The 24,369-nt window shown below is 44.4% G+C and overlaps 1 long non-coding RNA gene across 1 annotated transcript; it reads left to right on the forward strand.

The window, feature by feature from the left end:
• Positions 1-1,789: 1,789 nt before the first annotated feature.
• On the forward strand, positions 1,790-16,263 carry LOC142462969 (uncharacterized). Its single transcript, XR_012787309.1, has 3 exons — positions 1,790-1,888; positions 14,614-14,701; positions 15,379-16,263. It is a non-coding gene; the product is annotated as an uncharacterized LOC142462969 (long non-coding RNA).
• Positions 16,264-24,369: the final 8,106 nt, after the last annotated feature.

Consider the following 24,369-nt stretch of genomic DNA (forward strand, 5'->3'; position numbering starts at 1 on the left):
GGGGAAAAGGGTGAGCGGAGGGAAAAGGGGAGCGGAGGGCGGGGGAAAAGGGGTACTGAGGGCGGGGGGAAAAGGGGAGCGGAGGGCGGGGGGAAAAGGGGAGCGGAGGGCGTGGGGGAAAAGGTGAGCGGAGGGCGGGGGAAAAGGGGAGCGGCGGGAGGAAAAGGGGAGCGGAGGGCGGGGGGAAGAAAGGGGAGGGGGGGGAGAAAGTGGAGTGGGGGGAGAAAGGGGAGTGGGGGGGGGGAAGGAAAGAGGAGTGGGGGGGGGAGAAAGGGGAGTGGGTGGGGGAGAAAGGGGAGTGGGGGGGGGAGAAAGGGGGAGTGGGGGGGGGGGAGAAATGGGAGCGGGGGGGGAGAAAGGGGAGTGGGGGGGGAGAAAGGGGAGTGGGGGGGGAGAAGGGGAGTGGGGGGGGAGAAAGGGGAGTGGGGGGGGAGAGAAGGGGAGTGGGGGGGGGACAAAAGGTTGTGGGGGGGGGGACAAAAGGGAGTGGGGGGGGGGGGAGAAATGGGAGTGGGGGGAGAAAGGGGAGTGGGGGAGGGGGAGGGGGAGGGGGAGGGGGAAGGGGAGTGGGGGGGGGAAGGGGAGTGGGGGAGGGGGGGGAAAGGGGAGTGGGGAAAGGGGAGTGGGGGAGGGGGGAAAGGGGAGTGGGGGGAAAGGGGAGTGGGGAAGGGTGGGGGAAAGGGGAGTGGGGAAGGGTGGGGGAAAGGGGGGGGGAGGGGGGGAAGGGTGGGGGAAAGGGGGGGGGGAGGGGGGGAAAGGGGAAAGGGGGGGGGGAGGGGGGGAAAGGGGAGTGGGGAGGGGGGAAAGGGGAGTGGGGGAGGGGTGGAAGGGGGGTGGGGGAGGGGGTGGAAGGGGAGTGGGGGAGGGAGGGGAAAGGGGAGGGTGGGGAAGGGTGGGGGAAAGGGGAGTGGGGAAGGGTGGGGGAGGGGGGAAGGGGAGTGGGGGATGGGTGGGGGAGGGGGAAAGGGGAGTGGGGGAGGGGGGAAAGGGGAGTGGGGGAGGGGGGGGAAAGGGTAGTGGGGGAGGGGGTGGAAAGGGGAGTGGGGGAGGGGAGGGGAAAGGGGAGTGGGGGAGGGGAGGGGAAAGGGGAGTGGGGGAGGGGGGGAGTGGGGGAGTGTGGGGGAGGGGGGGAGGGGGGGGAGGGGGGGAGGGGAAAGGGGAGTGGGGGAGGGGAAAGGGGGAGTGGGGGGAGGGGGGGAGGGGGGGAGGGGAGGGGGGAGGGGGGGAGGGGGGGAGGGGAGGGAGGGGAGGGGAGGGGGGAGGGGGGTGGAGAGCAGTGGGCATATGTATTGTCATCATTTATGTATGTGCATGTCCCCCCCCCCCGTGCGTCCGTCCCCCCACTGGTTCGGCGGGTTGTCGCTCCCTCGTTCCCCGTGACTCGCCCCCCCCCCGTTTCCCCGTGACTCGCCCCCCCCCCCCCGTTCCCCGTGACTCGCCCCCCCCCCCCGTTCCCCGTGACTCGCCCCCCCCTGTTCCCCTTGACCTCGCCCCCCCCCCGTTCCCCGTGACTCGTGGCTCGCCCCCCCCCCGTTCCCCGTGACTCGCGGCTCGCCCCCCCGTTCCCCGTGACTCGCCCCCCCCTCCCCGTTCCTCGTGACTCGCCCCCCCCCCGTTCCCCGTGACTCGCGGCTCGCCCCCCCCCCGTTCCCCGTGACTCGCCCCCCCCTCCCCGTTCCTCGTGACTCGCGCTCCCCGCCCCCCCCCCGCGCGCCCGCTTTCCCCCCGATGTGCCGCCTGGCTGAGTGAGGCGTGTTCAGGCGGCGGCAGGAAGCGCCCTGTGTGGGGCCTGTGAGTTCCTGTGTGGGCCTGAGGCGCGAGGCTCCGCTCCTGAAATAGGAGAGTTACTGGCAGTGCTGTGCCTTACCTGAGGGGGAGGTAGCGCCGGGTAGGTAAGGGAGCGGCTGGGGTAGGAGAGCCGCGCTTCCCCTCCGTCTGGAGCCTCGGTGCAGGGCGGCGCACGTGATGGTGGGGGGGGGGGGGGTGGTGGTGGGGTGTGTGTGTGTGTGTGTCCTGTCTGTCTATCTGTGTCCTGTCTGTGTATCTCAGTGTGTGTGTGTATCTGTGTGTGTCTCAGTGTGTGTGTATCTTTGTGTGTGTCTCAGTGTCCTGCCTGTGTGTATCTCCGTGTGTGTGTGTGTGTGTGTCCTCCGTGTGTGTGTGTGGGGGGGGGGGAGATGGTGGGGGGGGGGGGGGGGGGGGGTGGGGGGGGTGTGTGTGTGTGTCCTGTCTGTCTATCTGTGTCCTGTCTGTGTATCTCAGTGTGTGTGTGTGTGTGTATCTGTGTGTGTCTCAGTGTGTGTGTATCTTTGTGTGTGTCTCAGTGTCCTGCCTGTGTGTATCTCCGTGTGTGTGTGTGTGTCCTGTCTGTCTATCTGTGTCCTGTCTGTGTATTCTCAGTGTGTGTGTGTGTGTGTGTGTGTGTGTGTGTGTGTGTGTGTGTGTGTGTGTATCTTTGTGTGTGTCTCAGTGTCCTGCCTGTGTGTGTCTCCGGTCCGTGTGTGTGTGTGTGTGTGTCCTGTCTGTATATGTGTGTCCTGTCTGTGTATCTCAGTGTGTGTATCTGTGTGTCTCAGTGTGTGTGTGTCTCAGTGTCCTGCCTGTGTGTATCTCTGTTTGAGTGTATGTGTGTGTCCGGCCAATGAGAGGTGTGCGGGGCGGGCCAAGGGAGCCAATGAGATTGCCGCTAGGGACACAGGGAGGGACACAGGGAGACACATACAGACCCGGACACATAGGACACTTTCAGAAATATATAGTAGATATGCCCCCTTATCTCAACCTCTTTGTAGGCCCTATATATCTAATTAACATCCCCGTACGGAAATGCGTTTGTACAATGCCCCTGTAGTTTTTATCAATCGTTTTCTATTCTGTAGAAATATGACAGACACAATCTGAGAAAACACCCCCCCCCCAGTCCTATTGAATCAGCATGTCCAAGCACACATGTGAATCCACTGCGAGATTTCATCCCCCGGGAGAAAGGTGGCAATAACCTTTGTTGTAGCAATAAGAGTGTGTGTGTGTTGCGCGGGGGGCCTCTGTAGGGGCCTATTACCTTCACCCCGGCTTCTCCTGACAAACATCGCCATGACAACGCAGCGGCGGCAAATTGCAATGCGCTGCCATGGCAATGCGACGTCACATGACAACGTGAAGTTGCGTTGCCACGACAGCGTGATGTCACAGAGATGCCGGAGAGCAAGGGTGGCCGGGGGCATTAGCAGGTTGGAGAGCAGGCAGGGGGGCGCGACTTCAAAAGTTGAGAGCACCCCTGGAATATTTCATTGCGCTTGTCTCTACGCAGTGGAGGAAATACAACGGACACAGTGTAAAATGGGTAGTATACTGTAGGTGCCGGCTGATAGGGTTACCTTCACGTGCGTGCCGGCTTGATATGTGGGGGTCAAAAGATTGAATTAAATGACCGATACTAATGAGAAGAAAAAATATATGGAAATTAACTAAATAATTTGGCATATTGAATGTGCATTGGGGTTTTCTGTTTACTGTTGGAGAAATATGAATGTAAAATCAATCTTGGAGCCTTTTAACATGTGCCTCGGTTTGACTTTTCATTACACTCATAATTCAGTTGCCCATCATTACTGCAAGAGACAATACTTTAATTAGCTACATTATGTGTAAGAACGAAATAGCCCCCAACAGATGCATGTATTCTGTACAATGGTATTAGGCGTAGTGTCTTCCAGAATTATGCTTTTGGAGCTGTTAAAATCTAAAAACAATTCCAATATATGTTAATATATATGTTACAAAGTGTAATTGCACCTTAATCTCAAAAAGGCCTTTAGAGACCCTGTGTTTAGATTATGATGTAACATCACCATGGTCCTTTTCTGGATATTTGTACAAATGTTGGGATGTATAAATATTTCCTTCATCCATCAAACAATTGCAGGTTAAAAATGTGTAGATTTGCACGAGGAAATGAAACAGGAGGAACATCAGTGAAATTCATGTTTCACTCTTCAATTAAGAGTGATGATAGGCCCTGTAATGCTGATATTGATCTGAATCTTTAGGAGACAGACAATATTTTGTTACACTGGTTACCTGGAATTCGGAGAGCATGGGATCTCTGCAGAAACAAAGTATCAATTCTACAGAGAACTTCTGTTTCTTGCTGTTTTTGATGTCCCTGCCTGTAACGATGCAAACATTTGCTAATATTTTCAAGCGCACTTTTAAGGTCAGAAATTACAGTTACATTGTCTAATTTGCTGATTTATTTCCCTTTTCTTTTTTTTTTTTATTATTGTTAACATTGTTTGAATATCCATGATTTTTTTTATTTGCCATTTTTTTTCTTTTTTTCCCCGTCCAAATTTTCCAATATTCTCTAATATTCCAATTTTTATTTTTTTTAAATAATAGTTAAAAAAAACAAAAAAACCTTTAGCGGCGGTTATTTTCAAACGGATCATTCAAAAATGTAAAAAATCTTTCATTTTCACTACAAATTCGAACGTTGATGGGTATTTTGTCCCAATCAACGTAGATTGTTCTTGCAACTAATGTCTCCACTGGCCTAAAAGTAGTAGAACATACAGACAATGCCCTGTGACCTTGATCGCCCTTGGAAGAATTATTTGGCACCTTCTGGCTCATGTTAAGTGAATTGACAACCTGGTATGTGTGTAAATATTCCATTACATACATCTGAGCTTTTTCTCCTTCTATCTTCTTGATCTTGAAGTATACAAATCTTCCCCATCATCAGGTATAAACATACGGTTCTGAAGAATTGTTACACAGCGTCTCTGAGAAGCCGATACAGTAATGGGAGTGATATCTTCTGTCTAGACCTGGGGGGCTCAGCTCCAGTCCTCGAGACCCAACAACAGGTCAGGTTTTCAGGATATCCCAGCTTCAACACAGGTGGCTCAATCAGAGGCTCCAATTGCGCTACCTGTGCTGAAGCAGGGACTGATTGAGCCACCTGTCCTTAAGTTGGGACTGATTGCGCCACCTGTGCTGAAGCAGGTATATCCTTAAAACCTGACCTGTTGGGGTGTCTTGAGGACTGGAGTTGAGCTCCCCTAGTGTAGACTGCTTGAAACATTGTGGGGTTTCTTCTTCCCTAAAAAAGCAAACTAATTTAATGAAATTATTTTCAAAACAAAATCAATGCATATTTAAATTTAAAAATCACAATGGTGTTTGTGGAATTTGCCAAAATCGAGGGAACTTGGATTTTTTTGGGGGGCAATGACGTTGCCGGTTAGTGGTAAAATTAGGGTTCTCATATCTTTTTGAGGGATTTGCCACCTAAAACACTTAGATTATGCTTTTTAACGTGAGCAATGCAAAATGGTCAAACCCAAGCCGTTCATCTTCACTATCCTTACTATACGACACTCTGGAAATACACCGCAGGTTGACCAGAGCAGTTCCAATAAATCAGTATTCCTGAGAGACTAAGATTTTAGAAATAGGGCTGTTACGGGGTCTGGATGGACGCGACTCTGCACTTACAGTTTCCACCCTTTGAGTGCCGGCGCAGTGCGGTCTCATGGTTGCGTCGGCCCTTGATGGGGAGTGGAAGAGGCATCCGCTTCCCATTTCCATTCACTGCAGATTGAGACATACGCTCCGTGGGAACGCAGGACGCCATCACAGCAGGGGGAAAAAAACGCCACACTCTTTGGGCATGACGTAATTCCTGGAGTGCCACACCCCATGTGTAGTGACTACATCGTGGTTGGCACTCAATAGGTAAACTAAGATTCCCGGGGTTATTTCTCGCTTTTCTCCTTGGAGTATTGGAAGATAATCCGACGTTAAGCTTATGCTAATGAGATGTCAAACCGCCGTTGTTTTTACGAACAACAAGCTTTGAGGATACACGTTTACCTCAGGGAACGTAACGTCCGTTACTGTTATAGGCAACGTCACATTATGAGCCCGGATATAACAGAGCTTTGCGGGATCTAGCCCATAGAGGGACCTGTTTTGTTTGCTTTCGGCTCTAACCAATTACATGTAAAATACCTCTTTACTTTATAAGCCCACGTATGCATAATGAACTATGGCATGATGGATGTCACCAATAACATACCAGAACTAACACAATCATTCTCTCCATGACTAGAGTCCGGGGAAAGGATAGAGAGTAAGGTGTTTGTTTTCAGAGCTAACAAAAAACTCAAAAATAGGAGCGCATGAAATGAAACCAAGAAAGACCCAAAATTAATACATATACTTTATATCATAGAAAGAAAATTCATCATATAAACACACATATACAAAAACATAGTAAATCAAAAACTGTCTAAAATGACACTAGTAGTTAGTACATATAGAGCCCAAGCAACGTGGAGTAAAGGGGTTAAAAACCCAAAATCACAAATGTCCTAGTTGTAACAGGAAGGGAGAAGGTGCTAGGAATGCTAGATGAAAAAACACAGACCTTAGGCACTCTAATTCTCCTGTGAACTCCTCGTGGTATCGCTGAGCTCTGCAACAACACAAACAGACCGTCGTCACGGCCGTGCGTCGCTGCGTGATGACGTCACCAACGCGTTTCGTGTCACATGACACTTCATCAGGGGGTGGTCATAGACTCTCATTGTGGCATTGAATTACCTCCTATGATCATTACATCCACCAATGAGAGACCCTGTCATGTTTTAGCAAATCAACCCTCCAATCAGGACCAACTAAGCATACTTCCATACAATATATGCTGATTAGAACAAACAAAACCAATAAGCATAGAAACATACAAGTAATTAGATTACTTAATGAATAAAATACATAACCTAGCTGGAGATATTCTAGATGAAATTTAATTATTCACTAAATTTACCCAGCTAGTTGAAAATAAAATTGTTCTGGGCTATAAACGCACAGAACCCAATATAGTACATTTTTAATCTTATCCATAATATTAAAATTATTACAATATAAGAGACAAGAGATAGATGTTACCTTAACACATACTGACATAACTAATATTGTCAAATGATTGAATAAACCTTCGCAGCTTGTCATACTTTTCCGTAAGGGTCAGAGTGAAACTCGCAGGACCTCTACAGGTGAAAAAAACCCACATTATAGAAAATATATATATATAGGACATGTAACAATTAAAACATATTAAAAAAAAAACATTAAAAAAAAGGGGGTCACATAAAAAATGGTCCCACAAAGTGCATATATGAACACATCAACATTTGCGGACTCATAAACCCGCACAGAAAAAAACAAAAAAAAATTAATAAAAATTAGTGAACACATCATAAACTAATTCCTATATTAAATAAATGCCCTAATAGGAGATGTAATTCTCTATTAAATATTAAACCATCGCAACCTATTAGGATTACAATAGGGTCAGAGCTAAGCTCACAGGACCCCATGTATCATACATCAAAGTAACTTAAATATAATAGGAATCATTTAAAATTCCCAAAAAGAAACAACAAGAAGTAATTATTACAATATAATGCATAGGTAAATACAACATCACAACTTGTAATATTAACTCCAAAGGTTCAGAGTAAGCCATACAAGGAAACAAAAAAAGAACAGCGCAAAAAAACCATTGTGTAGTGTATTAAAAAATTATTTATAGTATAAAGGTGAGTATTGCACGTACATCAACAATAAGGGTTAATAGCATGACATGTTAGGGACATGTTACCACTCTGTAGGCACAACAGGATTCAGACACCGGTTGCAGGACGTTCACCCTCAGAATGCTGGTGTATGATTCCAAAGTAAGCAGCTCAGCGTTGGGGAACCTTCCCACACCGTCACGGAGCTCTCAGCAGGGTTGATCGCCACGCTGCTTCCGGGTTACTCCACGCCGGCGTCTGACGTCATCAGACGGCGTCTCTATGCCGGTTGCGTCTTTGGTGCGTCACTGTCTCACACTCAGCAATCCAGCGGCACACAGAGTCCCAAACACGTCCCGTAGCAGAACAAATGTTCGATTTAAAACCGCAATGGGGATATAAAAATATATGAATGAAGGAACGCCCTCTCCTACGCGTTTCGTACTGACGAAGTACGGAAGTACGAAACGCGTAGGAGAGGGCGCGTTCCTTCATTCATATATTTTTATATCCCCATTGCGGTTTTAAATCGAACATTTGTTCTGCTACGGGACGTGTTTGGAACTCTGTGTGCCGCTGGATTGCTGAGTGTGAGACAGTGACGCACCAAAGACGCGACCGGCATAGAGACGCCGTCTGATGACGTCAGACGCCGGCGTGGAGTAACCCGGAAGCAGCGTGGCGATCAACCCTGCTGAGAGCTCCGTGACGGTGTGGGAAGGTTCCCCAACGCTGAGCTGCTTACTTTGGAATCATACACCAGCATTCTGAGGGTGAACGTCCTGCAACCGGTGTCTGAATCCTGTTGTGCCTACAGAGTGGTAACATGTCCCTAACATGTCATGCTATTAACCCTTATTGTTGATGTACGTGCAATACTCACCTTTATACTATAAATAATTTTTTAATACACTACACAATGGTTTTTTTGCGCTGTTCTTTTTTTGTTTCCTTGTAGCCTTGGTGTTTGAGCCATTCCCACAGACCAGCTGCACAAAACCTCACCCGTTAAGGTTGTATTGTTTATTTTATACATACCTTTTATGTGTAAATCACTTTTCCTATCACAATCACCTATGAGCGCAAGTCCTGTTTTTGTTTTCACTTAAGCCATACAAGCCCTTTAAAAACAATTTGCAGACATATAAGGGACTCCTATGATATTAACTCTCTAAGATCAACGGGAACCAGACCTTACTTTAGAAAAGGGACCAACTCAATCGGCTCATTTAACCCTCCAGGTTAAATTGAGAGCTGCATCACTGTTGACTTAAACTGCAAAGTGTTGGTTCTCTTTTCAGGTCATTATTCTCAAAATGTGTTTCAAACATAACAGCGGAGAGTTGCATCAATGACTTTGAAGATTTCTATAGTGTAAATAGCACAGGAGGTAATAGTGTGGAAAGAACAGTTAGATTACAAGACTTAACATAAGCTGGTTTCTGTAGATTTGACTAGTAAAAATTAAAACCCTTTGTGTAACTGTACATGATCCCATAGAAGACCAGCATTGTCTCCCAGCTGACAAGCTGCGGTCACTGTATAGTGTGCTGGTGTTATGAGCACAGGTAATACAGAGAGCTGCGGTCACTGTATAGTGTGCTGGTGTTATGAGCACAGGTAATACAGAGAGCTGCGGTCACTGTATAGTGTGCTGGTGTTATGAGCACAGGTAATACAGAGAGCTGCGGTCACTGCATAGTGTGCTGGTGTTATGAGCACAGGTAATACAGAGAGCTGCAGTCACTGTATAGTGTGCTGGTGTTATGAGCACTGGTAATACAGAGAGCTGCAGTCACTGTATAGTGTGCTGGTATTATGAGCACAGGTAATACAGAGAGCTGCGGTCACTGTATAGTGTGCTGGTGTTATGAGCACAGGTAATACAGGTAATACAGAGAGCTGCAGTCACTGTATAGTGTGCTGGTGTTATGGGCACAGGTAATACAGAGAGCTGCGGTCACTGTATAGTGTGCTGGTGTTAGGAGCACAGGTAATACAGAGAGCTGCAGTCACTGTATAGTGTGCTGGTATTATGAGCACACGTAGTACAGAGAGCTGCAGTCACTGTATAGTGTGCTGGTGTTATGAGCACAGGTAATACAGAGAGCTGCGGTCACTGTATAGTGTGCTGGTGTTATGAGCACAGGTAATACAGAGAGCTGCGGTCACTGTATAGTGTGCTGGTGTTATGAGCACAGGTAATACAGAGAGCTGCAGTCACTGTATAGTGTGCTGGTGTTATGAGCACAGGTAATACAGAGAGCTGCAGTCACTGTATAGTGTGCTGGTGTTATGAGCACAGGTAATACAGAGAGCTGCGGTCACTGTATAGTGTGCTGGTGTTATGAGCACAGGTAATACAGAGAGCTGCGGTCACTGTATAGTGTGCTGGTATTATGAGCACAGGTAATACAGAGAGCTGAAGTCACTGTATAGTGTGCTGGTGTTATGAGCACAGGTAGTACAGAGAGCTGCAGTCACTGTATAGTGTGCTGGTGTTATGAGCACAGGTAATACAGAGAGCTGAAGTCACTGTATAGTGTGCTGGTGTTATGAGCACAGGTAATACAGAGAGCTGCAGTCACTGTATAGTGTGCTGGTGTTATGAGCACAGGTAATACAGAGAGCTGCAGTCACTGTATAGTGTGCTGGTGTTATGAGCACAGGTAATACAGAGAGCTGCAGTCACTGTATAGTGTGCTGGTATTATGAGCACACGTAGTACAGAGAGCTGCAGTCACTGTATAGTGTGCTGGTGTTATGAGCACAGGTAATACAGAGAGCTGCGGTCACTGCATAGTGTGCTGGTATTATGAGCACAGGTAATACAGAGAGCTGCGGTCACTGTATAGTGTGCTGGTATTATGAGCACAGGTAGTACAGAGAGCTGCAGTCACTGTATAGTGTGCTGGTGTTATGAGCACAGGTAATACAGAGAGCTGCAGTCACTGTATAGTGTGCTGGTATTATGAGCACACGTAGTACAGAGAGCTGCAGTCACTGTATAGTGTGCTGGTGTTATGAGCACAGGTAATACAGAGAGCTGCGGTCACTGCATAGTGTGCTGGTATTATGAGCACAGGTAATACAGAGAGCTGCGGTCACTGTATAGTGTGCTGGTATTATGAGCACAGGTAATACAGAGAGCTGCAGTCACTGTATAGTGTGCTGGTGTTATGAGCACAGGTAATACAGAGAGCTGCAGTCACTGTATAGTGTGCTGGTGTTATGAGCACAGGTAATACAGAGAGCTGCAGTCACTGTATAGTGTGCTGGTGTTATGAGCACAGGTAATACAGAGAGCTGCAGTCACTGTATAGTGTGCTGGTGTTATGAGCACAAGTAATGCACTACATTTTCATAAATACACTTCCCGTTTTGTCTTCATGATTTCATGATATACGATTTATTCTCACAAAGCTTCTCCCCTTCCAGTTACCATAAACCTTGGCGAAATTAAATCCAAAGAGTTCCCCCCCCCCCTGCCCCCACACACACTTTTTAATTGCTTTAAAATCTCTTGAAATGTCACAATACACAATACAGCTACAGTTTTAGGAGAGCTTTGTCAGCTGAGGATACTGAGACAGGAAAGTTAAGAATGACTGATTGATGAAGTCTCGCATCATCTATACAGAACTCACATGTTGCTCTAATAAAAATGTATTATAACTCAAAAAGTTTCTACAAATCTACTTTTGCCAAAAGACTGCATCTTGTGAAGGTTCCCTGCGCAGTGCTAGATGACCTAGTAGTGTGATTATTCTTTGCAATAAGATGGTCAAATTAAGTGTACTTGCGGTCCTCACTTACCGATGTCTCGGTTCCCGATGGATGCCTTATCCGATGCCGCATAATGCAGTCCGCCGAACGCATTAACCGATGCCGGAGTCGCTTTTCCAATGGTCACCGCCGCCAATTAACATGGGACACGTAATCTAGTGGTCCGTTAACCGACGGCGGTTAGTGGGGCGCATTCCGTCGGAAAAGCGAGGACCGTCTGTACATCTTTTATTTATAAATTACATAGTTACATAGTAGATGAAGTTGAAAAAAGACATATGTCCATCAAGGTCAACCTATGCAAATTTAGATGACAGATACTTTATTATATTTGTAGTTACAGTGTATTATATTGATCCAGAGGAAGGCAAACAAAAAACCCCAGTGAAAAATCATCTAATGATATCTCTTAAGGAAAAAAATAAATTCCTTCCTCAATTCAAGAATTACCAATCAGATTACTCCCTGGATCAACATCCTTCCCATGTTTACTTATTTGGTATATCCCTGTATACCTTTCCTTTCTAAAAAGATGTCCAACCTTTTTTTGAACATATCTATTGTATCTGCCATCACAGTCTGCATGGGTAATGAATTCCACATTTTAACTGCCCTTACTGAAAAGAACCCTTTCCTTGTTGCTGGTGAAATCTCCTTTCCTCCAAACTTAAGGGATGCCCCAGAGTCCATTGTATTGCCCTTGGGATGAATAGTTAATTTGAAAGTACCTTGCATTGTTCCCGAATATATTTGTATATAGTTATCATATAGATCTTTCTTGGATGCCTCTTTTCTAATGTCAACAAATCTAAATTAGCTAGCCTCTCCCCATAAATCAGATTACTCCCCACCCCTTTATTAATTTGGTGGCACTTCTCTGCACTTTTTCTAGCTCCATAATGTCTTTTCTATGGAGTGATGCCCAGAACTGTGCTCCATATTCAAGGTGTATTTTTACTAATGCTTTATAAAGGGGCATAATTATGTTTACTTCCCTTCCATCCATTCCCTGTTTAATGCAAGATAAGATCTTGTTTGCCTTTGCAGCTACTGCATGACTTTGGGCACTATTGCTAAGCCTGCTGACTACAAACACTCCTAAATCTCCATCAAGTATTCTCCAAATGCATTACATTTCTAAATTGCCCGTTTATTCTTTTTTTCCAAATGCGTAACCTTACATTTATCTGTATTAAACCTCAGCTGACATTTACCTGCCCACGTTTCCAGTCTCTCCAAGTCCTTCTGAAAGAAATTACATCCTGCTCTGATTCTACTACCTTACACAATTTAGTGTCATCAGTAAAGATGGAGACTTTGCTCTCGATGCCAACCTCAAGATCATTAGTAAACAAGTCAAAATGCAGGGATCCCAGTACCGATCCCTGAGGTACCCCACTCACGATTTTAGCCCAACCTGAAAAAGTTCCATTTATGACAACCCTCTGTTGTCTGTCCTTCAACCAGTTTTCAATCCAGGTGCAAATATTTTTACCTCGTCCAATTTGCTTTCTTTTGTACACCAACCGCTTGTGTGGAGAAGTTGCTATATAATGTTAATTATATTATTGTATTATGTTAATTCGATATTAATTAGATGATAAACTCTTCAGGGCAGTGATTTATTTTCCTAATTTTACTTTTATGTCAGAAGCGCTTATTCCCATTATGTTTCCTATCATTTTCTCCCATATATTATTGCGGTGAAGCGCTACAGTATGTACATGAATGTCACTATACAAATAATGACATACATTGCAAATGATGTCCCCGTTCCTATCTTCATCTGATACCAGGTGAAACTCTCCCACTAGAGACATCATGGATACAGTAATTCTACATACACAGAAGTGGCTGTTAGGGCCATTTTCCGCAGAAAATCCCCAATAAAGTATATGCATAATCGGCCCCTTTGGTTTATATATACATTAATAAGGCTTATACTGATTTACAAACATATTCAGGGACGTCATTGTTATTTTGTATAAACGGTTCTATTCCTCAACCGTGCAACTTCTGCTGTATTCTTTCTTTAGCTGTGAACCCGAGAGGGGCAGTTTCTCCCAATATGAGCTATTTTGAAAGTGACTTAACTCAACTTCCACCCCCCCCCCCTGAGAACAACCAACAGAATAGGGTTCTGTTTCCAAATTATTTGATTAGCACTTAATTAGCCAATTAACCCTGTTCTTATGGTCATTATTAAAACTGGCTCACTTATGCGTAGTCCTAGAAAAGCCCTGGCCTGGCTGCTCTCACTGACCGGACTTGGAGAGCCTCGGTTACAGACCTCCAGTCTTTACTAGCTGAATTTCTATAGAGATGTTACTCTTCGTGGTCCAAGCACTGTGCACACCTGCTGCCGGGGAATCTCATCCCTTCTTAAGGAGACCCAAAGGACATCGCCAGGCCGTGCATCATTGTGACAATGCGTTTGCCAGCATTGCTCTACGCGTAAAGCGATGGAAAAAGCAGGCATTTCCCCGCAATAAAGCAGCTGGACCGCGAGGGTCGCAGGTATTTTGGCACACGTCTCAGCTGAAGCCTGGTTTAAAGCATTCCTTGGCAGGATACAGAAGTAGGGGTAGCATATATCTGATTTAAAACGATTCCAATTTCACTTTTCATGAACCAGCATGGAAATCTCTGTCCTGTCTGGGAAGATGCTGTGTAGCAGTAAAAATATGTGGGCTGCTGGCAAACAGTTGCCAAACCTCATTATTTTAATGCACCACTTAATCAGTCCAAATACATACAACATTTTTCATATTACCTTTGCATGCCCTTTTCCTAATCCTGCAGTAGCAATATCAGAGAAGCAATGTGAAATATTTCCTGTGAGGCTCATTAAAAAAAGCCAGAACCGTGTTTTAATGTTTCAGATCTCCACTTTAAAAGGTGCGATCCCACCTGGTCGCCAGTTGAATTTCTTAGGGGTCTCTGAATGGGGAAGTGTTTGCCAATCGTGTGTCTTCTTTCCCCTTGTCCCATCCCTAATGCTTCATAATTACTTTACAAAGAATAAGACAAAAACACTAATTTCACTGTAGTTTTGAGAATTGGGTCTTGTCGCCAAAACACATACAGTAAGGCAAAGACTAAAAAAAAAAAGCTATTATTTGTCATGGACATTTTACAAATTAAAATAAAATCATTGAAATATACTTTTAATAAGCTGTCCAGTTTTTTTTTCTAAAAGGTATCAGCCAGCTACATTAACTAATGAAACATGTATCCCCAGAAAGCCACCGGACGCCCCGCATTTCCTGTCATGTGATCGCTCCTGGATCGATCATGTGACACATCTGATCCCTGGACACAGTATCAAGGTCAGTGTGGTCTGCCCCATCACCCCCTAGAAAACGTACCAGGTATGTCACAAGGTTACTAAAACGATTAACTCCATATACTGTCCCAAGTTGGCGTGCTGCCATTTTGACTTTTTGATCATCTGTTGGGACAACATTTAGCCATGTCACACCTTCTGTGATATCCTTCTGTATAACAACAAACACACACACACATATATATAAATATATATATATATATATACACATTTTGGTTCAACAAACAGAGCTATCTAACTGGAGAACAAACAAAGACACAGGCTTGAATTCCCCGCTGTGACTGAAAGAGATTCACTGGTTTCTTTATCAACACATGTTCACTTTTTGGAATAAAGTTTATCAAGAGCATGTTCTCTCTGCCAGTATCATTAGTATGTACATGTATCTCATCTCCCGAATCAAATCAACCCATGGAATATTAGTATAGCAATTGCCTATCTTGCCTCTAATTAGTGCAGTGTGCCGTTCCAATTCACAATTCTGCACTTGGGGAACATTACAACTCCCAGAATAAATTAAATGAAACAGCGGCCCATTTGTAGCCTGTATTTGGCAGAAAAAGAAGCTCTATATGGTAAAAGATTTGTACTTGATATTTTAGACATGCTTCTGCTGACACAAAATTCTGATTTTCCAATATTATGCCTCCATGTACACAGATGGCAAAACATTAGAGAAGGCGGAAGCAGTCAGAGCCGTATCCAGGAAAAAGTTTCCCCCTGGAGGGGCCTTCCTAGTCTAACACACTGTAAAGCACGGAAAGGAGTTATCAAATTCCCTTGTTATTGGCAGAAAGGGCTACAATGACCCTACACCCTACACCCTACAACCAGGGGTGGATTTCCCACAAGGCTCACTAGGCTACAGCCTAGAATGGCAATTCTTTGTGGGGTGGCAATTTTTTGCGGAGACAATTTGTGTGTGTGACTCTTCCCTTCTCCGGAGTAGTCCCCCTCCTGTAGCGTTGCTTTGTCATGGCGACCCAACGTCAAATGACGCCGCGACATCATGACAACGGGGAGTCACTTGCCGCCGTGACATTATGACGCCGCTACGCCCCGGAGTAGGGCCAACCCCAAACTTACAGGTGGCTAAAGGGTAAGTCCGCCACTGCCTGCAACTGCAAAAGGGCGACAAAAAGCTGACTTCGGATCATACCATATTACCTGTTTTAGAGGTTTAGATTTTTCCTGCGTAATCATCAAAAAATATCCGAGATGAATTACCCAGTTTTTAGTCAAGTTACGGTGGGTAAAAAAAAAGTAGTGTTTTAAAGGAATTGGGAATTGTGAACAGTGAATACTTTGCAGCATTTTTAAACATCATCAACATTGGTGCGAAAAAGATCAAAACTCAAGTCGCTGTGAAATCTTTATAATTACTTAGATTTTAATGTACTATATACAAAATGTGAATGTCAAAAATCCACCAGTTTTGCAAACATGCAGAAATGTTTCAAACATGTAGTGTGATTGGGATTATAAAGGGAAAATGCAGAGCAACTTTCAAAAATAAAATATTTGTGAACCATATAAGCATTTAAACACTTAGGATGTTTGCAATATGTTCGATTTCCTGCTAAAAAGTATTTATCCACACAATGAATACACATTGAACCATGCAATTGTCAAAATACCATTGAACGGTATAAATACAGCCATTTGTGTTTCGGGAACCTGAACAATTAAGATATCATTGTAGACTTGTAGCACAATCGGTGTTCATTTTTCAGAAGCTATTTAGAGAGTTTAGGCTTTGGTGAGTTGTGCTTGTAAATAGCCAAGAGCCTTTAAGGCATTCTCCTTGAAACCAGAGATAACGAAATATCCAGCCAAGTCCATCCAACACCCAAGTGAAAAGCTCTGTTAAGTCATTCCCAGGTTTAAAGCAAACGCTCAGCATCTGAGAATTCAAAGAAAGCCATTGGAATTATAAGCTTTAAAGTTAGTCACTGCAGAAACTGCTGAATGTACTTTTCAGCAGTTGCTCGAGTGAACAAAAGAAAACCTCCACTTCAATTCCTTCTAGGAATTCTGCTTGAACTTTGACAAATTTTTAGAATGGGAAGAGTGAAGGTTGGAGCTTTAAGGGACATTGAGTGGCCAATCACGGGCTTCAACATGTGCCAAAGATGCTGCATTTCATGTGGTCACAAAGAGAATGTGTTGTTAAATAAAGAATATTCCTGCCTTGGTAACACTATTGTCAAATCTCGCCTGCATTGTGACCACAGGGCTGCAGTTTAGTGGCTTTGCTTTAATTGTTGAAGTTGAAATACAACACATTCCTTAAGCCTCTCTGTTGCCCTGTAGGATACAAAGTCAGGACGCTTCAAAGTAAATGCTGTTTTGTGTTCGTTAACTTGTGATACCAGGAAAAGTTAATGGCTCAAAAAAAAAAACCAAAGCAAATATATCTGATTGATATTGAAGTAGATTCTGAGTTGGCTTTTTTTTTCGGCCTAGTGTTGTTAGTCTTGAACGTTGAAGATCATTTTGAGAGTGAGATTTTATCGTAGGATTTAGCCCCAGAACAGATGCCAACGTTGTGTATTCTCTAACATAGAAATATTTAAGTTTAAAGGTGCAGTCTCACCAAGTACCAAACTCAACTCATGTCAGTGTCATGTTTTATAGCTTAAAGGAGCAATTCTCACCTCTCTACAGCCTTTTTTTTGTTGATACTATGTGTGGGAAGCAGGGAGACTCTGGAGATGAACCACGTTAATTTTAGCTCCGAGACCCCCTGATCCCCCAAATATATACTGTTTACTTCCTGGTATTTAAATCCTTGTTGCGGCTTCCTATTGGCCCATATAACGTGGGAGATTTAAACGCTGTTTTGTTTCCCCTGGAGAGGATGCTACTGGTAGACTTTCCCCAGTAAGTATCTCAGGAATCAGGTGGTCCCAGAACTAAAATTAACTCGGTTCAGCGCCAGAGAGCCCCTGCTTCAGGGGGCGTGGGGTTGGGTGGTACAAAAAACATGCAGGGGAGAAATACTCCTTTACATTTCTCCATCTGATACATCTTTTGAAGAAAAGTCAGAAAAGAACAAGTATTTAAGGCATTTCTTCTGTTTTCATTTACAAATGTGCGCCACGGGGAGCGATTGCGGGGCTAGAGTCCAGTGGCTGGGACAGGCTAGCAGACGGCTAGCAATGGTCAGTAAACGGGACTGGCAGCAGGCAGGTAGTGATGGTCTGTAAACAGGTCTCTAACCCGGCTGGAGAGAGGCAGGCCAACCGAAGACCGAAAAAGGTCTGGAATGCAGCAATAGCGAGCAGCAATAGCGAGCAGTAATAGCGAGTAGTAATAGCGAGCAGCAATAGCGAGCTTGAGTACTGGTGGAAACCTCATTAAACAGGCGTGGGAAGTGGAGGCTTTATAAACGTCCGGCTCAGGCTTTAAGGGACAGCCTGTAGAGAAGTCGCAGCAGAAAACAGCACCCCTGGTGGGAGGCCGGCAGAACTCCAGCCTGGGAGTGCAGAAACCAGGGTACAAGACCTGCCATGGATATTCCTGATAATGGGACTCTAAGAAAGACTCCCATGTGCCACACCAATAATAAGGTACAGTCAATGAATTGATCTCCAAGATATATAATAGGATGTTTTTTAATTTCCAAATCCCCGCAGCGATTTATTTGGAGAATCCCCGTTCCTATTACTTATCTAGGAAATGAAAGAAGATCTAAAACATACAAATGTACGGTGGATATCCCAAGAATGGTGGGCTAGGAAAACATAGAATAAAACATATCAACACCTATGTTATTTGTGATACTTTGTTAATGGTCTGACAACATTTTACATTGAGAAGCTTTTGGGCGCCAACCTTCATCAGGCCGGAGATTATGAGCAAATACTGAATATTCGGAATGTAACTGTAGAACTGTAAGAAAGCGTTTGCTAAATGTTTTGGGGAGGGATGTTTACTCCTCCGCTGCCAGATGGGCCTGCGTTGCTTTGGTTGATTCCGAAGCTGTATGCACACGGACCTGTCCATTATGTCTCATTTACACTACAATAACAAGCTACATTGGAAAATAAAAATATAAGATGGATTACTCGCAATTACAATGATCAACTTCAAATGAAATGTAAGGCTCCAAAATATTACACTGTTGCTATGTAACTAGCATTGCTAAAATTGCTCCCAATAAAATGCAGATTTACCCTTCCCTCTCTTGCTCTCAAGATATCCATTAACTAATAGCAGCTAACACTAGCTTAGTCTATAATGTGCATTCTGTGAGATACTGTCCAGCATTGCTATAAACTATGTGTAGCTCCGAGACAACTCAAAGAAAATGCTGCTTCAAAAGTATGTATGTATGTCTTTATTTATATAGCGCCATTCATGCACATAGAGCGTCACAGCAGTAATACACGTGACAGTCATATAAATAACAAATAATTTAAATAACACATAAAGGGGAGAAGTGCTTCAGACAAAAGTACCATTTAGGAAAAGGAGTCCCTGCTCCGAAGAGCTTACAATCTAATTGGTAGGTAGGAAGAACATACAGAGACAGTAGGTGGGCGTTATGATAAGTGCGTCTGCAGGGGGCCAATGTTTATGTATCAGGTGTATAGTATCAGCCACGGAGCTACTGATATGCTTCTTTAAGCTGGTGTGTTTTAAGGTGGATCTTAAAGCTGGATAGAGAGGGTGCTAGTCTGATATTAATAATAGAAAAGTCAAATGTTTCTATTATTATAATTGTTAATTTGTAAAGTGCCAACATATTAAGCAGTGCGGTACAATGGGGGGTGGATGGGGGTACAGGGATTTGATAGTTACATAAACTATGATGACATGCCAACTAAGGACAGACACGCGCAAACAGATACAGAAGGTAATGAGAGCCCTGATCCGGGGAGCTTACACTCTAGACGGAATAAGGGCAATGTTGGAACAAAAGGTTAAGTGGCTGCTCGTTGTGGGGCGGAGTATACATCAGGATGGAGTATTGTCCTGCCGCATCTGGTCCCATTAAGGTTTAGGCGTGAGGATGTTAGAGGGTGTCACATAGCGTGGCGATTGGTCCAGCCGCACAGCTGATCCCAAGGAGTTTTGCTGCAAGTGTAAAAAAACAGCATATTAGGTATTAATTCTGTGCCTGCAAAATGGCCAGTCAGCAATATTTTCTTGAATGGCTTTTTAACCCTGGTAGTGAATTTCTGCTAGTTACTAGTACATTGTCAAACAGTTTTCTGCAATTCACTACAGATCACTCCAGTACCCAGAGATTAATTTAAAGACCAAGCATGACTGCTTCCTGGAGAAAGGACAAAAGATGTCTCACTGAAGGAAACAGTTGGGGTATTGATATATTGTATCTAAATCTAAAACCAATGCTACCAATTTCTTCCAACTTTATAGTACAAGCAGAGCAGTTATACTGTGGTTGTACCATTACCATGCAGCCAGAATAGCAGAACTGTCATTCCCGAATTTCAGTGGGGACCACACGAATGCTTCCCAAGTGTAATTGTAACGGGCAGAAATACATGCAACAATTGAAATACAATATATTGTACTATTATTGTACTATTATTCCAAAGTCCATCTGAACGACGGAACCTGCCTTGTCCCATAATTGTTACACAGTACTATTTCTGTAGTCTGCCTTTTGCTGGCCCACAACTGCCCCAGTAGCATAGTGCCATGGTTCTGGTGCCCTTCAATGGATCAACCTACACATTTACTTGCAAAAAAAGTGGGCTGCCACCTGCTTTATGTGAGTTGTGTATTTTGTATTCCAAAGCTACTTCGAGTTCACAAATTACCCCTTTTTAAAAGATATTTGTTGCAAGATGCTCTGCTGTCTCAGGACAGCGGACTTTACCATCTCTCACGTGATGCATGTGTACGCAAAGCTTTGCTTTGATACGTTTTTATATGAATTATACTGTCGTCAGACATTCTGCTTGCAGTTATATGCAAGGACAACTGCACCCTATTTATATCAATGAACTTCAGCATATTAAAATAGTAACCTCCAGCCATATCCTGGATCGGATTACACTTTAAAATAAATGTTTCTTTATGTTTTATTTGATCGCTGGCTGCTCGGTGTAGGTGAGCTCACAGTCCGGTTCTAAAAATGCCATGTAATACTTGCCGGCTGTCGGCCAGCCGGGCAGAGCTGCGTTTATCAGCAAGAAGCAGGAAAGGACTGTGGTTCATGTTAAATTGCACTTGGGAACCTAGCAACGGTTTCTCTTTGCCACAATTATAATCCCCGTCTTTATGAGCCAAAACTATATGTTTTCTAGGCACTGAATCCTTAGGGGGGAAAAAAACTCTATAAACTGTGAACAAAAGACCTCCAAAGTGTAAACGTGTGTTTTACAGAGGGACGCTGATAACAATGATTTGCTACGTCTGACTGTTTTACTGTCCCCCATCCATTCTCTGACAGATTGCTGCCACAATGCTTTTATTTACATAATTTGTTACCGTATGGTCCTCTCTTCTTCTTCTCCTTTTGCGGCAAAGCACTTCGGGTATTAACCCTTTGGTTTCCAGCAAATCACGTGACCGCTCCTCAGAGAGATCACGGGATCGCGGTGTCACTTAATCTAGAAGAATAGGTTCTCCTCTTCCATCTCTCTGATATCTGTCATATTGTGATCTCCCCCCCACCCCCGGAAAACGAGCACTTAAAGTGCGTGACATAGTCACTATGTCCGGCGCTGGAGTGTTAGACCCCATGATGTAGGCTGAGATAATACTGTGTTCGTTGGAAGCTTGCGTGCGCACACGCCAAGTACAAATTGCAGGATCCATTAGAGGCTGCTTCTAGGGCGCGCGCACGCGCGACCGCGTTTTGAAAATGGCAGTGTCGCGGCCGCGTCACGTGAGCAGTTCAGCCAATCACGTTGAACCAGTTCCGTGATGTCATAGCCACGCCTCCACTACGCCCCCCCCCCCCCATTGCCTGAAACAGTATGTGCAGAGATCGCCTGAGCGTCGGGAGCGCACCACGCCATGGGCACACGCGCTCAAGCACACAGTATAATCTCAGCCGTAGTGGATATGTCCTGGGCTAAGCAGCAATACATTCAAAATCCTCCGTTGGTTTTTTATTCCCCCCGCCCCCCACAAACACGCCTTACACACACACTCTCTATGCCTTTTTAATGTGTTCTAATGTATTGAGCTTCCTTGGGTTGCTATCGTAACCATTTATAACGGCTAAGCACTTCCTTTTTTTAAATTGGCGGCCATATTGGAGCCCAAGAAAGCAGGATCTTTGCCAATCACAGGAGAACGGATCAATCGGTAGCTTAGATAATTACATTGCCTTAAAGCAAAGCTACTGCTGCATTTACAGCGACTAGGGAGGAGGAGGGTTGTGTTACTGGTTCCTCTGAGAGTGAACAGGTGTAACGGTGCAATCCATACTCACTACGAACCCCTCCTGGGTGCACCATAGCTACAGATGAAAGGCCTACATAGGGTTGTTATGCAACAATCAACATAATCTTGACACAACACCAAAACAATATCTTTATTAGAGAAATACGTAATGGCACACTCATACCAGTACTTACTCCATACGTAACATTGCATTCACCAGTATCGAGCAGCATATTATACATTCTAAAGTTTCCCTATGAACCCTGAAGCGCTTCGCTTATTAATGACGCAGCCGTAGATATTCCGGAGAAGTAATGAATACATAGTGTTGTACACACAGTAAAACGTTCCTCTACATAGATTTGTGAGAGCTCCCTATGATTGCATTCATGTAACACAGTATGATACAATGTTATATGCGAGCTCCAATGTTTGTTTTGGTGTTCAATTAACATTATTTTGTCCATGCGCCTATTTATTGTGCATGTGTTAAACCAGCAGGTCTACCCCAGAATAATCCTGGTCTGACTACAAGATGTGCATCCGGTGTTTGAGTTTCTCCGATTCGATGTAAGTGCCAAAGGAAAGAATATACTGTAAAAGAACTGATGGATAACACAGCGTTAATGTCTGGTAGATAAACACCAGCATATTAACATGTTTCCTCCATCTCAATACTACAGTTGGTTTTTATTATTGATGTGTTTTTTTAAATATACCAAGTTTCATGTTACTGTATCTACAGTAACACAGACTCTCCGTAGTGCCCCCGTCATATCGTGTCTTTGGGTAAGCGCAGCAGTCTGCTCCTTGGCATCATGTGATTCACACCCTTCCTACTGTTCAGTGGAGCGATAATGATGCACATCACAAGCATCATTAACACAGTAATTTAAAGTACTGAAAAGTAATGCAAAGTATTGCAAAATAATGAAAAGTAATGCAAAGCACTACAAAGTTATTTTTATTTTTTTTATTTATAAAATGTTTTACCAGGAAGTAATACATTGAGAGTTACCTCTCGTTTTCAAGTATGTCCTGGGCACAGAGTTAAGACAAATAATACATGGTTACAAGTACAGTTACATAAATGAGCAGGGTATACATTATATACAAGACATGGCATGCACAGTTAAAGATAATATATATTATGGGCGTATGAAACAGTTACAGACCAGATTAAAATGTGAGACAGCCTTAGTTTTGAAAGAACTTAAACTGGTGGTGGATGTGAGAGTCTCCGGTAGGTTGTTCGAGTTTTGGGGTGCACGGTAAGAGAAGGAGGAGCCTTTATACTTTGTTGAGCCTTGGGACCATGAACAGTCTTTTGGAGTTTGATCTCTGATGATAAGTGCTGTATGTGGTAGGCGTGAGGAGCTTGTTCAGGTAGCTGGGTAGCTTGCCCAGAAAGTATTTGAAGGCAAGACAGGAAACTGTCTTTTGCGCCTAGACTCGAGTGATGACCAATCTAGTTCTTTGAGCATTTCGCAGTGATGTGTATTGTAGTTGCATTGGAGAACAAAACGGCATATTGAATTGTAGAGGGTGTCAAGTTTGCTAAGCTGGGTTTGGGGTACTGAGCTATATACTACTGTATGTCTCCATAGTCGATAATTGGCATTAGCATCTGCTGTGCAATACGCTTTCTGACCAGCAGGCATACTGTAGGGATGATTTGTTCCTGTAAAGTACACCTAGTTTGGCATAGGTTTTGGATGTCAGGGTGTCAATGTGCATCCCGAATGTTAAGTGGGAGTCAAACCACATGCCCAGGTATATAAAACTAGTAACAGGAGATAGGGTGGTGTTAGCGTTGGTTCTGATCTGGAGCTCAGTCACTGGAAGCTTTAAAAATTTAGTCTTGGTCCAAAATACCATGGTTACAGTCTTGTCAGTGTTTAAAAACAGTTTGTTTTGGGAAATCCATTTTTCGAGTCTCAAAAAGTCAGACTGAAGTATGTGTTCCAGGTCGGAGAGGCTATGGCTGTGTGCATATTGGATTGTGTCATCTGCATACATGTGTATTGAAGCTTCCTGACAAGCTGTGGGAAAATCATTGATGAACACTGAGAAGAGTAGGGGCCCCAGAACAGAGCCTTGCGGGACACCACAGGTGACATCCAGGGGGTTGGAGTTAGAGCCTGAGGTGGACACATATTGGGATCTACCTGATAGATAGGACTGAAACCAGTTTAAAGCATGCTTCCCTATTGCAGAGCTCTGGAGTTTGTTAAGCAGGATAGCATGATCAACAGTATCAAAAGCCTTTGCAAAATCTGG

This window comes from Ascaphus truei, chromosome 11 (genome assembly GCF_040206685.1).
Source record: "Ascaphus truei isolate aAscTru1 chromosome 11, aAscTru1.hap1, whole genome shotgun sequence".
In the NCBI taxonomy this organism is placed as follows: Eukaryota; Metazoa; Chordata; class Amphibia; order Anura; family Ascaphidae; genus Ascaphus; species Ascaphus truei.